The 16,056-nt window shown below is 34.8% G+C and overlaps 2 long non-coding RNA genes and 1 other non-coding gene across 4 annotated transcripts; 2 read left to right on the top strand and 1 right to left on the bottom strand.

Annotated features, from left to right (window-relative positions):
• Positions 1 to 1,078: 1,078 nt before the first annotated feature.
• Positions 1,079 to 2,707, bottom strand: LOC135309800 (uncharacterized). The gene is made up of 3 exons (XR_010370015.1): positions 2,598 to 2,707; positions 2,030 to 2,318; positions 1,079 to 1,372 (listed from the first exon to the last, which is right to left on the bottom strand). It is a non-coding gene; the product is annotated as an uncharacterized LOC135309800 (long non-coding RNA).
• Positions 2,708 to 3,869: 1,162 nt separating this feature from the next.
• LOC128673071 (uncharacterized) lies at positions 3,870 to 10,081 on the top strand. 2 transcript variants are annotated; one of them, XR_008405040.1, is made up of 4 exons: positions 3,870 to 4,129; positions 6,827 to 6,930; positions 8,166 to 8,310; positions 9,358 to 10,081. It is a non-coding gene; the product is annotated as an uncharacterized LOC128673071 (long non-coding RNA). The 2 variants fall into 2 exon arrangements; XR_008405041.1 differs by lacking the exon at positions 9,358 to 10,081 and adding an exon at positions 9,015 to 9,328.
• Positions 10,082 to 14,138: 4,057 nt separating this feature from the next.
• On the top strand, positions 14,139 to 14,211 carry TRNAT-UGU (transfer RNA threonine (anticodon UGU)). Its single transcript has one exon. It is a non-coding gene; the product is annotated as a tRNA-Thr (tRNA).
• The last annotated feature ends 1,845 nt before the right edge of the window (positions 14,212 to 16,056 follow it).

The raw sequence follows: 16,056 nt of genomic DNA, 5'->3' as shown, positions 1-16,056 counted from the left end.
AAGGGTTCAATTTTGAAATTAGACATTATTTTTAACAAATATGTGGGTATACTTAATTTATTCGTATTATTATTATTACTCGTATCATATTTGCATTACTCATACTTATATCTGACGTTCATCAAGTGTAGAACATGTTGACATTATTATTCATTGTCCTTTCACGTATCAATAGACGCAGTATCTACAAAGCAAACAGGTCTCTAGCTAACAAAATCCCAGCATCAATGTAAACAACCCTTTGTCATAATCCTGCCAAAATTGCGCGCCAAATGTCAAACATTTGTCAATGGAGTGGCTGACAATGGTTCATTCATAGGACACCTGTATAGGGGTTCCCTACTCGAGCCCCACGTGGCAACATATGTACGTACAGCACACTGAACTCTCACCTGGTGAATCACCCCAAATCCAGGGAGAAAATAGCAGCGGCTGCGCGACAGATGCTAAAATACGTTATTGCTATTGATTTTGGTAGTCAAAATCAAAGCAGAGGAGTAAAACATGTTTAGTTTGCTTGTATCAAACAACAATAATAGAAGTATTATTATTTAAACACTTTTTGCTTTAAGCGATGTACAAGTATTTTGTTAATCAAGTAGATGGAACAATCTATTTGAGTTTACATAAATTGGGCAGGTTATTGGTCGATATAAATTTAGACAACAACCAAGTAGTCTTTGACTACCCGCTTCCGATCCGTATAGATGATCCTCATACTCATAAGCTTTATTCTGAATGACCTCATGAGAAACATGGGAAAAGGCTGGACATACAAAAGCTTCTTCAAATCCCATAAGGAGCACCAATTGGATTTTTTAATTCCTTGGTCCAATCTTTGAAGAAGTATAAAATGGCTTGTTATTAACTAGAACCAGCGAACCTAAAAGTTAAGAAAAAACAGGAACTTCAAAATTAATAAATAATATTTTCCATGTCTGTCTGTCATGTTACTGCGAAAACTAATTGACTATTTACGATATCGGTACTAAAAGTGTATACTTAGGCCTTCGCCTAGCAATTGGACACAAAATAGGCTTAAAGTACTTAGAAGAATATATTTTCTCTTCAGTTTTAATACATATAAAGATTATTTTAATTGTTTATTTCTAAACACAAAGTAATGAAGTAGGAAGTCAAAGGTGCGGCGATGTCAGTAGTTTAGGGCCACTAGAACACAATACATGGCCCGGCCAGCTGTCGAGGGCCACATCTGCGCAGGCGCAATCTGCATTGTTATTATTGTTAGTCTGTATTAGTTTGACTAATATGGCGCAACTGTCAACGATGTTTGTCGTTCAATTATTGTCGGATAAAAGAGTTTATGACCATACAGACTGAAGCAGCAATTATGTAATTGCCTTGTTCTGTTCTGTAGAAGAAAAAATAAGCTCGTTCATATTTTATTATTTTACGGAAAAGCAAGAAATGTATTAGGAAATATTCTAATAGTTAAATGTGTAAAAGTGGCTTATGATTTTTTTATAAACATTGATATGTTTATTTCTTATAGAAAGGCTTTTGCCTACCAGTATATAAAGATCGGTCTAAGTAAATAATTGGCTTAAAATATGACCTTATACACCCAATACAACAAATATATTGGTAGTACTGTCCAACACTTTGGTGTTGGACAGTACACTTTGGTTTGGTGTTGGGTGTTGACTTTTGAGTCAACCTATCAACACCTCGTTCGCGTGTCAATTGGAGCCACTTGCTCACATAGTTTAAATCAATTGCCATAGCCATGGTTCCCACGAGTATTGTAACCGCGGCGTGAGGATGGAGGGCATTATACCAGCAAGTAAGGTGTTAATAACTAAAACGTGCTTGCCTTGTGACCCAGATATAGCCTACACAAGTAAAGTTCGGCTAGAAATATAATTTAACAGTTATAAAGTATATTAACCATTGATAAATTGAACATGTTCCTTTATGGACTTTAAAAATTTAATTAACCTTTAAATTGTACAATTTTCTAGTAAACTGTTTTATTATATTGAAAATATATTTAATTTAAATTTGCTACCTTCATTGTAACCAACTCAAACATTATACACTTTCATCTTATCCATTTGATCATCAATCGTCACATCCCCTGTCACATAAAGTTGAAATAAACTGTTGGTAAATCTCCTGCAATAAAGTAGTGGACTTTCTGAATCACATGGAAGTTCCCACGCGTGTCGCCGAGGATATCCTGACGCCTTTCCTGGGCCTCCTCCGCTTCATTGGCGACTCCACTCGACCGTGTGATTGCCTCGTTGTTCATAAGTCCACAAATCTTGGCCCATTCACGGTTTGCTTCACATTCCAATCTGTTGATGTTTCTAATTCAATATTTATTTATAAATCATATAATATAATAATTTCATTGATATTGGAGGAGTTAGGTGGTCGGTTAGGTTAGTATTTAAATAGGGAACTGCATATCATTGCTGCATTCGAATAGACTCCATTCGTTGTACTAAGAGTAAATTCTACAAGATTTCAGAATTGCTTTTAAACAAGGAACTTCAATTCTTATATGAAACTAATTTTATTTAATCAACACTAGACTTATGTAAAATCTATTGAAATAGCAATAAAGGGATTACCAAACTGTTTCAATATGTTAATCGTAAATATTTACGGGGGTAGTAAAACTGAATCGAAGTATACAGGTTTAAACGCTGCCCGATATGCAACGCGCACTGTTTTCGCTGCGTTAACGCGCTGATCACAAGATCACAAGACAAACTGATATATTCCCTACATAATCATATCATTAGACCCAAAATGGTTAAAATATAAATAAAACAATATTTAAAAAGTCACAAAATATCGTTTACTTTTTCTGCTCTTGGAGCAGATATTTTAAAAAGAAAAAGAAAAGTAAGTTATACTCCTTTAGACACATTTTCAACTGTCTTTCTTCTTTCGAATCACTTCTGAATTTCTCAATTTTTAATTTAAGTATATGGGCAATCAAGAATCATATCATATTAAGAAGTGAAGCAATTAACTATGGAGAGAGAACAAACTCCACTGACAAGAGCCACGCTCTTTAATTAGGTGACGATGATATGGGTAGTGAAAGAAAACATTATACGGCCAGCAAAGAAGCAATGTAGTGGGGCAAAATGGAAACAAACCCCTAGAATCGTTAAATGTGTTTTCAGTACAAACATCGTCTGAAGGAAATAAGATCGCCCACGCGCGTGAAAATTGTTTGTTCTATATTAATAGCTGTGCGGAGCCAAATAGCGAGGGTGTAGATATTAACTGATAATAAGAACATAATTATGTACATCAGTTAGTGTATAATATATAATATAGTTTATAGTAGTAAATGGTCTGACTACTAAGGTTCCCTGAAGTGGTCCCTCCACTTCGACACCCGTAACACTGTGTCGCACTTACTTTGGGGCTAACTGGGCCTGAGACAATTTGTGTGTATAATATATATTTATTAATAATTATTTAGTAATTTAGTTTAAGATTTAATTAATATTTTACTAAATACAATATTTTAACTTTTCATAGAAATTATAAAATATGTAAAATTATAAAATTCCCCTGCATCTCGAGATGATATATCATTGTCAATGTCAGATACAAAGTAAAGTGGATTTTTGTAATATGTAGTCACAATAAAAGCAATAAAAAAGATCGGAAAAAATGTGGATATTTACGGATATTTTTCAACGAAAAACGTCAGAAGGAGGAGGGGAGTGACCTAATGAGCTGTAAATTCGTTATTTTGGTCTGTGTGGGTAATGCAATTGGTGGCGCTCGTGTGTGGCCTTTGTTTTACCTGTGGCAAATTAAATGTTATAGTTTGGCTTTGTTACACATTGAAAAAGTTATTGTGTTTGTGGTACCTCCAAGAAGCGGTGGTCTGGAGATTTCTCCAACGCTATTACACCATTGTACATTCCGTTTATCTCTTTTGTTTCAGTCATGTTGTAGTTTCAGGAAAAAAAGTCAATAGGTATTTTGTGTCCATAGTCGAATTACCCAACTCATAATCAATCATATTTATTTTAGGATACCGTACCTCAAAAGGCACATCACAATTTTTAATGTAGTTGGATTATAATCCAACAGATTATAGAAATTGTAATTTCTACCAAAATATTTGCAAAAGGTATGTTGTTTGTTTTTGTTGAAGTCTTAGAAAAAAATACTGCGGTTAAGATTTTTGCGCTGCTTCTTCTTCACCTGTGGTTTGAAACGCATAAAAAGTTGTTTAAAAAATTTAATTTACTTTGTTATAACTCAATATCTGAAGATACGTTTTTCATATGAGCATGTCACGCACGTCACGTGTCGTGCTTGCCACGAAAAACAAATATCTGTATACTATTGGTAGCACACGTCTTGTGGTACTGAGAAATAATGAAGATGCCAATTATTTTCAATACGACACCTGCCATCTTTTCCCACGATTTCTTCTGTTTTGGAATACTTCCTCGTGACAATTATGGGAATATCCTTCTTTTCTCGTTAGAAACGTAATCAAACTCTTTTGTTGTGGAAACATTGCACTTGTTAGTTTTATGTTTTAGATTAGTAACGTGTATAAAATACTTATGCAATGTCTATTATATGTGAGCAGGCGCCATCTCTTTTGTCACTAATATAAATATATTAAGTTCCTGGTATTGCTTTATATGCGTTTGTTACTGTAATCGACAGGTCTTTGTATAGAAAACGCAAGCCTTGGAAGGTTCACTAATATAAAACCAAAAATCTATGTCCAATGTTTTAATGATAAAACTAGAAAACGATACATTAAAATTAATTTTATAATTTCGAAAAAGCGAGCCAAAATGTCGCGTAATTTAAAAATTATTCTAAACTGCGTCTCTAGGCTTCGATCTCGTGAACTTCCTCCCCACATCCGCTACTGCAATTTTTGTATTATCATTTCTCATATCAATATAGTCATTATTTTTGTTTTCGTAGATCTTAAGTCCAATTGCGAAGCTTGACTTGCTTGGTTTTTTTTTAGTTATGTGATGGAAGAAGACAGCAAAAAGTCTTAGACCTCTTGTCCAAACAACGTCCTGTATTGTCTTGCAACTTATAAGGTCATATATTTTTTTGAAAAATTTAGAGCGAAGCAAAATGGACAGGAGAATTTACCCAGCAGTAGGTTACTATAGTCTAAAATAAAAAAATAATTATATACAACTACAACCGCTCTGACATATTTTTGCTATAAATTAAGGATTCATCAATTAATTAACAGACATTGCCTCGATTACTTTAAGGTTGCACACATTTAAGTAGATATCGACACTCAATAAAGTGGTCTAATAAAATCAGGTGTATAAAATCAGCAGACCAGCACAGAAGCTGATTTCCTGGCCCGCACCTGTCCGCGGTTCCCACACATTAGTTTAGGGATCCGACTCTGTCGTCGTTGCAGTTTCAACATTGGAAGACTTTTTAAACACAATAATCAAAAACCTCGCTTTATTGATTCCAATTGTCGAAACTTAAGGTTATTAATATACTAAAATAAATGAAAAATTAATAAATGACAAGTCATTTATTATTCTAACCCTATTCTTATATCAATGTTTAGTTTATTAAATTTTTGTTTTTAAAAGAAACAAATTAAAATCTCGGAATTCTCACATTTAACTGTCTCAATTTAATTACGTAAGTACCTATTTCATGCGTAGATAGAATTTTCGCTCTGTTTCGCAGAGTCTTATTTTTTAAAAGATTTTTAGAGACGAGTGGGTGCTATGTCTTTAGTGTCGTATGGTAGCTTTTTGTTGCCCGCGGCGTTTTTTAGTATTTGCGCAGGATATTATAATGTAACGAGACTGAAGATGAGTTTGAGTTTTTCCATTTATTGATGTGCAGAGTAATTTGTTGTCGTAATGCACTGGTGTTATTTATAGTGCTGCATCTGCGATCGAAGAAATGGCAATGATTGATGAATGAATTTATTGAGCTTCAACGAGTTGATTTTTCTGCTGTTTGTTTTCTACTACGAGAGCTCAGAATTGTTAAAATCTGAAAAAATATATACAGAATGCTATGGCTAACATGACGCTATAATTTGTTGTGATGAGGATAAGTAATGTTTTGCTAATAATAAGGTAGTTATATGATAATATCACATTGTCACGTTTTCTGAATAATCTTTGTAGAGGCTAGAAAAAGTTACATACAAGTATAGTTGCAGTAGCATATTTATGTCGAACTTATGTTTCTTTTTATTCGTATTTTTTAAAATTACATATTCTTTTTAATCTAACGCCCATGTCAGCCAGCAACACCTTTAGTCAGCAAAATAAAACTTTACCAAGTTTTGCGGTTACAAAAATTTGTAATTACTTCACATTTAACATTTACAAATGTTAACTAACATGAATCTACATACAAAATAATAACATTTCATACTTAGTTCTGCACATTTAATCAAATATAGATACTGCACTGCAGGCGTTTACTTTTATGAAGAACAAAAATAAATTATGTCGATTTCGTACAAAACATACACATTCTTCCAGCTTCGGAAGTCCGAATAATGATTGGACTCATCCAATCTATGTATATATATTTTATAATTACTTCCAAGGTCTCATGCAACTCGAGTTATTACTTCTAGAATATGTCGTCGTGTAGCTGCGTAATTCCCTTGGATTTCTTGTGCGGAGTGGTTCAATCTGTGAGTTTCCATACAGGTCCCAACCAGCCTGGTTTGCTTACACCTGCGCACGATTCCCACGGCGCATCTCGTTTGACTCTCGCCTGACGAGCTAAAAAACCAACGTCATAAGAATAGACTTCTTGCGGTTGATACAACCACTTTTTGTTTTAGCCGTGTATCAATGAAGCGGAGATTAAATGAGATCAATTTTATCGCCATAAAAATTATACATATTGATGACACGAACTTGTCAAATTAAAAAACTTGTCAAAAGCGTAAGTTTATTTAACATGTTTTTATTATTATCTCAAAAGTTATAAGTATGTTTAAAAAAACACCCCAGTTCGAAATACAATTTCTCAGCTAAATCTCAGTACATAGACTTGACATAAAATAAGCTAGATGTAGTATTTCTCGGCTTGATGGGTATCTAGATGCCTCAAGTCCAGGTAATAGAGATTTCGCTTGTCACGTCTTTATTAGTTTATCTCAAACTATATCTACTCTCTGGTGCGTATCAGAGAAATAACGCTCTTTTTTTTATTTTGAGTTTTATCCTTAGCGGCACCTCTCTCGCTATAAATATCATCACAATGCATTTATATATTATTTTTTAATTGATGCATACATCATTGTTGATTGTTTTTAAATATATTTTAGTTAAAAAGTAATATTTTTTAGTAAATAAATTTATCTAAGAATAGTTTTATGGATAAATAACTGTACTTATATGTTTATGCCCAATAGGAAATGCTCGAGTAATGTTTTTATACAATTTCAAGTTTGTTAATGAGAACGGCTTGTCAGTTGTAAATGTAAATTGCATCCAATTTCGTAAAAATGGGCGACATCATGCACAAATTGAATGAAACTACGGCCCATATAAGGTTTGCTATAAATTACAATCACTAACCACTTGTCACAAGGCCCCGTTGTAATGTACTGAGTTTTTACACGACGATTTTGAGTATCAGATCACTTGGCAAACCTTGAGTAAGACTTGTTCCAATGTGAATTGCATTACATACACAGCAGCTCATCAGAACTAATTTCTTCCATTAGCAACTTATTATAAATTTGTTTCTGATTTTATATTTAAAGATTTACTTGTAAGGTATTTCAGCACAAACCTCTACATTCTCTTAAAGATTTACGTAGTACTACGAGTATATTCAGGTTTACAAGCTTCTTATAACAATGTACACTTTTATCCACAGCACCGGTAAGTATGCTGTCATCCGTGTATTGTGTACCTTTTCTCGGCCTGTAGCTGTTTAGTACCCTTAGGTGGAATATGAATAAAATAAACTTGCCCAATAGTATTTTTCTGAAATAGTTCTTTACATCTCACCGCGAATAATGGCCTATGCTCAGCAGTGGGAAGTTAAGGCTGAAATGATGATGAGTTCCTTACATCGGAGTTTGGCGAATGGCTAACGCGAGTGCGGTGTAGCCAGTCTATCTTTACTCCGGACGGATGTTAACAAGTTCGTCCTTTTGTCAAGTGCAGGTGCGTGGCTGACGTCACCTGAGAATATCCCGCGACTTGGCATTCTCACGACCGCACAAACCTGTCGCTCGATTAAAGTGCCGTTAGTTAATACAGCCTCCAGAACCTGACGAATCGAGATGACCTGGCCTGATGAAAGAACTCGGTAATCGAAGTTTAATTACTTACTCTGTGTACATTCAATAATGTATGCGTATCTGATTATAAAAAAAATATTATAAACGCAACAGGAGGAAGTTCTTGTATCCAATAGCAAGTACAATTTTACCATCATTTATCATCACTATCATTACATTCACACAAAAGCATGGCTAGTAATCAAGGATATGTGCCTGCCATGATCGCAATTATAAAGTCAAATCAATAAATGAATTCCCCCATTCCCGATTACCATAAAATCAGTCCCATGACATAATTGTTAAGTTGGGGGTGTGACCGTGTGAATGGTGGACCGGAAGAGTCGTTTGAGCGTGAAATCTATTCAGTTTGTTAAAATTATCAATAACAATACAATACAATAATGTATCAAATAAAACTATGGTCATCATGTTTGGTTCGATTCGGTAACACAGGTTAATCAAGTGGTCGATGAAGACCGTAAAATGTTTATCTTCAAAGTATTTACGTCGTGTTGGTGTTTCGTCAAGATAAACTAAACTGCATGTGCCAATTACAATTTCAATTGTGAAACTGCAACTTCCATGCACCAAATGTGTCGATCGTAAATCGAGGGAGTTTTACGATATCTCCGTTTGATTCTATCGCGATCTGCGAATCTTTATCATGATCGATGGTCGCATTTATATTCGATTTCATTAATTAACCAAATAAAGCATCTCGCAATTACAGCGCTCGCAATCGGGCCCCGAAAATTTATTGGGTATCAGCGGCGAGCATTTGCATACAGAGAACATTTTTATTGGCGGTTGCAGGTGGGAGATGCAAATAAATGTTGCAGATATATATCAGATCGGCAGTTACTTGAATCTCGATTCAAACAGTTACCAGTTTAAAAGCTTTGACTCATAATGTTGAGTTAATTTTTAATTATACTCTCCACATTACCACCAAACTTTGATTTCAGTCACTTTCCGCCCGTCCACTTCTGTGTCATTTTAGATCATTCGTCTCTGTCCTACATGATCGTTGGATGAATCATATATCATTTTATCGTTCGCCATTTTTCTTGCAGATCTTGCAACGATTATGTGGGGATAATACATCAAACAATGTATCGCACATGCGTTTGGCGGCATTCAGGAGAACAAAGAGCATGTAACATTGGCGTCTCGTGAAATTAGCTCGATTGATGGAAAGAGCGAACAGAGCGACGTGTAAGGGGATACGGCGTCAGGCGGTCACTAATGTCGTGGTACAGTGCTCCACGTCAATATCTAGTCCGATTGTGATATTAAGACTTCGTAAAAATATACATGATATACATAGTAATGTTACCCTAGAATAAGTGAAAACTTCAGAATGGGCACACATTGTCAAAAGTTTAAAAAAGGCTATGAAATCTAGAATCCCCAACAGCTAGGTACAAGAATATCCTTACGTTTTCCTAATGGATCAACTGGTAGGTATGCATAGCTAGGTATAGTGCCATCTAAAACTACACCTTAAAAAGAGTGTCTAGGACGGCACAAATACCTAGTTTTGCATACCAAATACTTTTTAAGGTTGCATAATATAAATTTGTAAGTACAATATTTTAATAATATTAATTACTAAAATATAAAATATTCGTGGCCTACTATGCCTGTAATCGAACCCGAATCACGGCGCTGCGGACACGTCGCGGCGCATGCGCCGCTCTGCTGGACAGACCGACCGCTGGACATATGCGTCTGCACCATATATTGGGTATTTTATAAATAAAGTCAAAGCTTTCATTAAGAAACTAGAACTTCAATTCAACTTCAACTTTACAGACTTTATGTAAAATTTTAAATCATATAGTATTTCTCAAAAGCTACAAACTAGCATAGCTATTTTGAACGACCACTGCGAAGAAGAAATACCGAATATATACATAGTCAATTAAATATATAGTCACACACATCATATCTATCAATTGGAATCAGTAGCTATCAATGATATCGATACTCACATCAACAGACAGCAACGAATCGTTTACGCAAGTTAAAGCTAATTAGAAAACTTTTAGGAATGTTAAATTAACATCTCATTTCCCTAATTCTCGAGTAACATGGAATAAAAGTCACGTTACGAGCTGCTTCCTTATTAACAACAACGCTTCCTGTCGTAGCTAAGTCGGCTTAATTCTTTTATTAGTTACAATTTTTGTTTGAACAGTTGAAAATTAAAAGTATTCATAATTATGCTACATAATTATGGACACTATTGCATTCGGGGTGACCTCTTCGACTAAATTCTTCTAATGGCCTGTTAATGACGTGTATTTAGAATATTAGACAATATTTCTAATATACACTTTATAATGATACACTTTCCTTTTAAAAGCTTTACTAGGGTAAAGCATTGAAAATCAAACTTTGAATAAAATATTTAGGAATATAGGTATCCTAACCTGTGTTTCCACTCCAAAACATTTAAGTCCAACATCGATATCGCATCGAGTGACCGCAGTATATTACCGATTTTAATGCGACCAATTTGTGATCGAGCCCAGTTCCGAGTAAAGTAGATCAGTGATTGCGGCACGAGTACGAGAGGTACAGGTTGATGTGGTTAATTATTTTCTGATATCTGAAGGCATATAACCTATATGAAAAAATGTGAGAGTAAATGTGATTTATCTTCCTCAGTCAGATTAGGGAACTTTGTTTCCCTACTTCCTATTAGTCCCACTTAATCCAACTTATACTATAAATGCGAACGTTTGGATCTGAGCTTGTGAGGATATTAGATACTCAATTTCGATGAAATTTCGCACACGGATAAAATATAATCATACAATCGCCTATACTATTGATGTAGCATTGTTGATCTAACATCTATATACCCACGTATGTACCTTAAATATTTCAACTAGATAAAAAAAACGCTGAAACTAAATGCTGCTAAATAAATAAATGCTGATATAAAGGCGCATCATCATAATTAGCCTAGGGTGGTCAGGAGTCTTGATCAGTCGCTGTCATTAGGTAATTAAAATTCTCAGATTCATTTGACCAAAGAGTATGTAATCCATATACAAAATGAGTCATCCTGTACAATACATTGTTGCTACATTACAGTTATGTGATTGCGGTCTCAAAACTTCGCATACGCGTCCACCGATTAAAATCACAGATGGTATTTAGGGCTGACGACTCATACTAGTCAAGATAAAATAAATATTAAATATAAATAATTTACAGGTAATCATTTTAAGGTTATTTTTACTCTGAACAACAATCCCGAGCGAAACCGGGAACATGCGGAGATGACAAAGAATGTACGCCGCCCGATTCTCACGTAATCGAAGTTCATTTCATCAATCTAGTCCAATGATTTTCGATTTTATAAGTAAATTAACAATTGTTAAAGTTTTATCGGTCACTGAGCGACTGTTATAATATTACAAGAAATAAATAATATGATCAAATTAGACAACAGCATAATCTTAGTCAACAAATAACTACTGAAAATTAATAGATTTCGACTGAAAGTTTCATTCAACCGACAATTTCATTTGTTATATTAATTTTTATATGTTACTCTATTTGTATGCATTAAAGAAATATCTGATCTGTCTTTCTATCATATCATTATCTATATTTTTACACAGAACTGAAAGTATAATTTTTGAAAACTGATTAATTAAATTCTCTGTATCGAATAAGCTCTCAAAATATAAAAACTGCTTCATGTAGAGAAACTGCAAATTAAAGAGTAGCCAGCCCTATCAGCGAGGAGAATAAAAACGAACTGTAAGGAACTGTGCTGGCGCTATTATCAGCTCATTACGAGCTGGATAAATATCGGTCTGCGCATGACGTCGAGCGATAGTGCGCCGTGCGATATGACATTATATCGAATTAATAAGATGCCAATTATGGCTGTATTACCGTTATTTCGTTGCCCAATCTCATTTCGTGATTCTGATACAACAAATTGATAAACTTTTATCAAAGTTCAAATCCCCCTTTTTAACTATGAAAACACAACGATAAAATAATATTGACCATTACCACCATCATAAAATAAATTGGACATCTAATGTATAAGAGAGATACTGAGATATTTCAACCTGCCAAATGTACTAAATAGGTGAGTTGACTGAACTATGGTTAATAAAACCTTCAGTCTCTCCTCGCTTTCTTCATTTGACATCATATAAATGCTTTTGAATAGTGCAACGCAGATATTAAATATATTTTTCCAGGAGAATAAAAATTGTATCATCATTGGAGAACACACAAAGAAGAAACGAGTACTTAGAAAAAAATATTTGAGAATGAAGATGACTAGAAATGGGTTCATTAGTTTCACAGGTATGCATCTTACATGCGCTCTCCATTTACTAAAAATATTGTCTTGCCCTCCGAGTTCCTTAGAGATAATCTAAGAGAGAGAAATCTCATTACATATAGTAGTATAGGTAGTAAAAAGTACGTGTGATTGTTTGTGCGTGCCGGTAAAGTTCGGGCACGGCCAAATTTCATGCCTTTCACTTCAAATTGAAATGTATCGCAGTGTTTTATCAAGAGCGGCTTTCTAGTTCAGTACCGCCTCTTTGTGCATTATGATTTATTTTGTGAGATAGCGTTTGATGGATCTCATCAACGACTTGCAATGCGGCCGCCTGCCTGACGGCAACCCTCATTGGGAATACTATTGTTGCCTATGAGTTGGCAAGGCTACGTGTGCCGCAGAGCCATGCCTCATTGCTCAGTCGCGCTCCATCATTTTGACTTCCATCGACAGACAACGAAGAAATTGATGAACGTAAACGCATGTAATGTACGCATTTTCAAATCCTATAGAAGACAAGGCACGACTGAGCAATGGAGCATGGCGCTTAGGATATGGAGTGGTTTTCAATTAATAACTCGAGAACAGAAGTATAGATTTGAACAACCATTTTGCGCTAAGTAATGTAAAAGACATCAACGTGTTAATTTCAATTTTAGATTATGGCTACTGAAGTTTGTGAAATGTTGTTTTAATATACATAATTTATTTTGAACCAAATAATATTTAAGGCATAATCTGATATTGGCATCTGGCTACCGTGGTTGGTGTCCGATTTAGTTTGGTAAAGCGTGACAAATCCGCGTTGGCAGCTTTATGTACGTTTTTTAACGAAATTATCATATTACCGTACCTACGTAATATGATAATTTCAGTAAAATAAAAACTACTTTATGTGAGGTTTGGCATTAATTAAACACCAATATCAAAATTTAAGGAGCTCGATGGCACAGTGATTAGCGCGCTCGTCCTACAATTGTGACGGTTAAGTTACTTACGCTGTGGTCATTGGATGGGTGAAAATGTTTTATCTCGAACTCCTCCGTTAACCAGTTGGAAATGAATATTTACATTTTTTTTTTTCAAATGGAATAGTCTGGTCAAACTGATCAGTCCATAAAATAATTAATAAAACATTAAATTTAACAACAATTTGAGACATTTGCTTACACACAAACACATCACCTGAACAAATACTTGTACAGGCACAATACAATACTTTATTTCGAAATAATTAATTTGGAACGAAAATGATTAATGATCTATAAAATAAACAAGCACACCAAATAGACACTCTACAATAGATATACAGTAGTACTAACGTAAGAATATAGTAGTGTTACACCTGCCTTTAGTAAGTCTCTAAGATAAGACACTGTACTGTTCATCGGTAGACCACTGTACAATACAATACAAAACACTCAACGGCCCAGCTTTGTGTATAAATAGAAAACTATATGGGCAATAATAAATAAAGTGCTTATGTAAGTACAGACAAACATACTCGTAGATTAATGTTGGTATTACGTAGCCTCCATAGCTCAGGGGTTAGAGCACTGGTCTTGTAAACCAGGGGTCGAGAGTTCAAATCTCTCTGGGGGCAATGTATAGTTATATTTTTGTTAATTAAGCTTCGTTAAGTAAAAAGACAGATTTTGGGTCGAAACGTATTTGAAATTAGAACTCCATTTTTGACGCTGTCTATCCATTTAGCGTGCTTATATAAAAATGAATGTCCTGCGGTGCTTGGAATCATTATATTTAAGGGTAGTTTTAGATCTGAACATATTTGAAATTAGAACTTAATTTTTGACTCTTTAACTATAAAATTTGCGCGCTTCTCAAAAAACTATTTAAAAAACTTTTTTCTTATCTGAAAAAAAAATAGGAATAAAAGAGAGAGAGTCCCAAACCGAGTAAGCCCCATTTAGTTAGGCGGTTGCCTTCCAACATTACCTTCGCTCTGAGCAACGCTGCGGGCCGTGCATCACTCAGGTAACCCCCCCTGCGATGCCGGCCCAGCCTGCATCATTTACGATGCGACGCTTTCCGCCCCATCTCCGGGGACTTTCCACAGGGTGAGTAAGCCATGAAGACTCTGAGGGTAACCCCGACAGTTGAACTGGTTGGAACTCCCATTGAAAAACACGAGCAAACGCTTATATAGTCAACATTCTAAAAAACTCTAATAGCGCGATTCAGGTTATTTTTCAGTAATTAATTTTAACTTCGGTTATCATAATACACTTTACTATATAATTACCACAATTATAATATTGTAAGTATGAAATCTTATTCAACATTATTTCCATCTAAAAAGTAATAAAATATTTCGTAAATAAGATTATTGGCTTTCCTCGCCACTAACGCCATCTATTATTAGCAGAATGAATTATTAATACACATTAAAAGCGACTTGTTCTCTATAGATACTAATGCCGGCTACACACTACACTATCGCCGAACTCAAACAGATGCCGACGCGAATAAACGAACTTACATTGCGTAATTCGTATGTGAAATTTCTTTTAACACAACCAAAACTAGACATGTTACGTTAAAACTAGTAACGTAAATAACGTCAAGTTTGGCAAACTTTTAGCCGCTAGTGTATAGCCGGAATTAGACAATAAAATATATCTAGGACAAGTTTTTGGCAAAAGTTGCATTCAAATTCTGTAAAGCCATTTGTTTAGCAGGGGTTAGAAAAGGGGTGAAATTAAGAAATCTTCTATATTGAGTTAATCATTATTTAAAACGCTCAACAAGTTACCAAATAATAGTTAAGCAAAATAACAAACCAAATAAAGTGAAGGCATGCATAAAATCATCATTGTTTATTTAATAAAATTTTCCGAGCATACTATGACCATAACTTCAGCCGAGGAATTTGAGTAGTCATGCTCCGGGCTTAAAAGCCAACTTTGCTGTAAAGGTACAGAGTTTTGAATAGTTTGTTTGTTACATCCGTGATTCGTAATGAGGGAATTTGATTCCTACAAACTAATTTCAGCGGTATGTGACGGTAATAAAGACGTGACTTGTATGTTTGCGGTCAGATGCGCAGACGCAGGTGTTCGGGCGCCTGGTCGTCGCCGCGGCTACCGCTCTCCACTCTCGGATATGGCATTCATTTATTAATTTGCCTGACTTGACCGACGCTTCAATATATTTATGTAGATCATATTAGCACTGACAAAAATATGTTCCGATATAATTTTAAATTAAAAACGGTGAAAGGCGCGGAGCCTACAAGCGGAAACAAATTGATTTATTTACAGACGCAGTTTGATTTATGATAGAACTTATACACCTGTGATGAGCATTGCGCATGCATATTTTTAATGAATTAAGTACAATATGCATATAGTAAACCTATGACATTGTTGATTTGATTCTTGATCCGAAATGAAATTTCAAGCTTAACCACAAACAACGACGGAAATAC

This window comes from Plodia interpunctella, chromosome 10 (assembly GCF_027563975.2).
Source record: "Plodia interpunctella isolate USDA-ARS_2022_Savannah chromosome 10, ilPloInte3.2, whole genome shotgun sequence".
Lineage (NCBI taxonomy): Eukaryota > Metazoa > Arthropoda > Insecta > Lepidoptera > Pyralidae > Plodia > Plodia interpunctella.
This window is presented reverse-complemented; position numbering and strand designations above follow the sequence as displayed.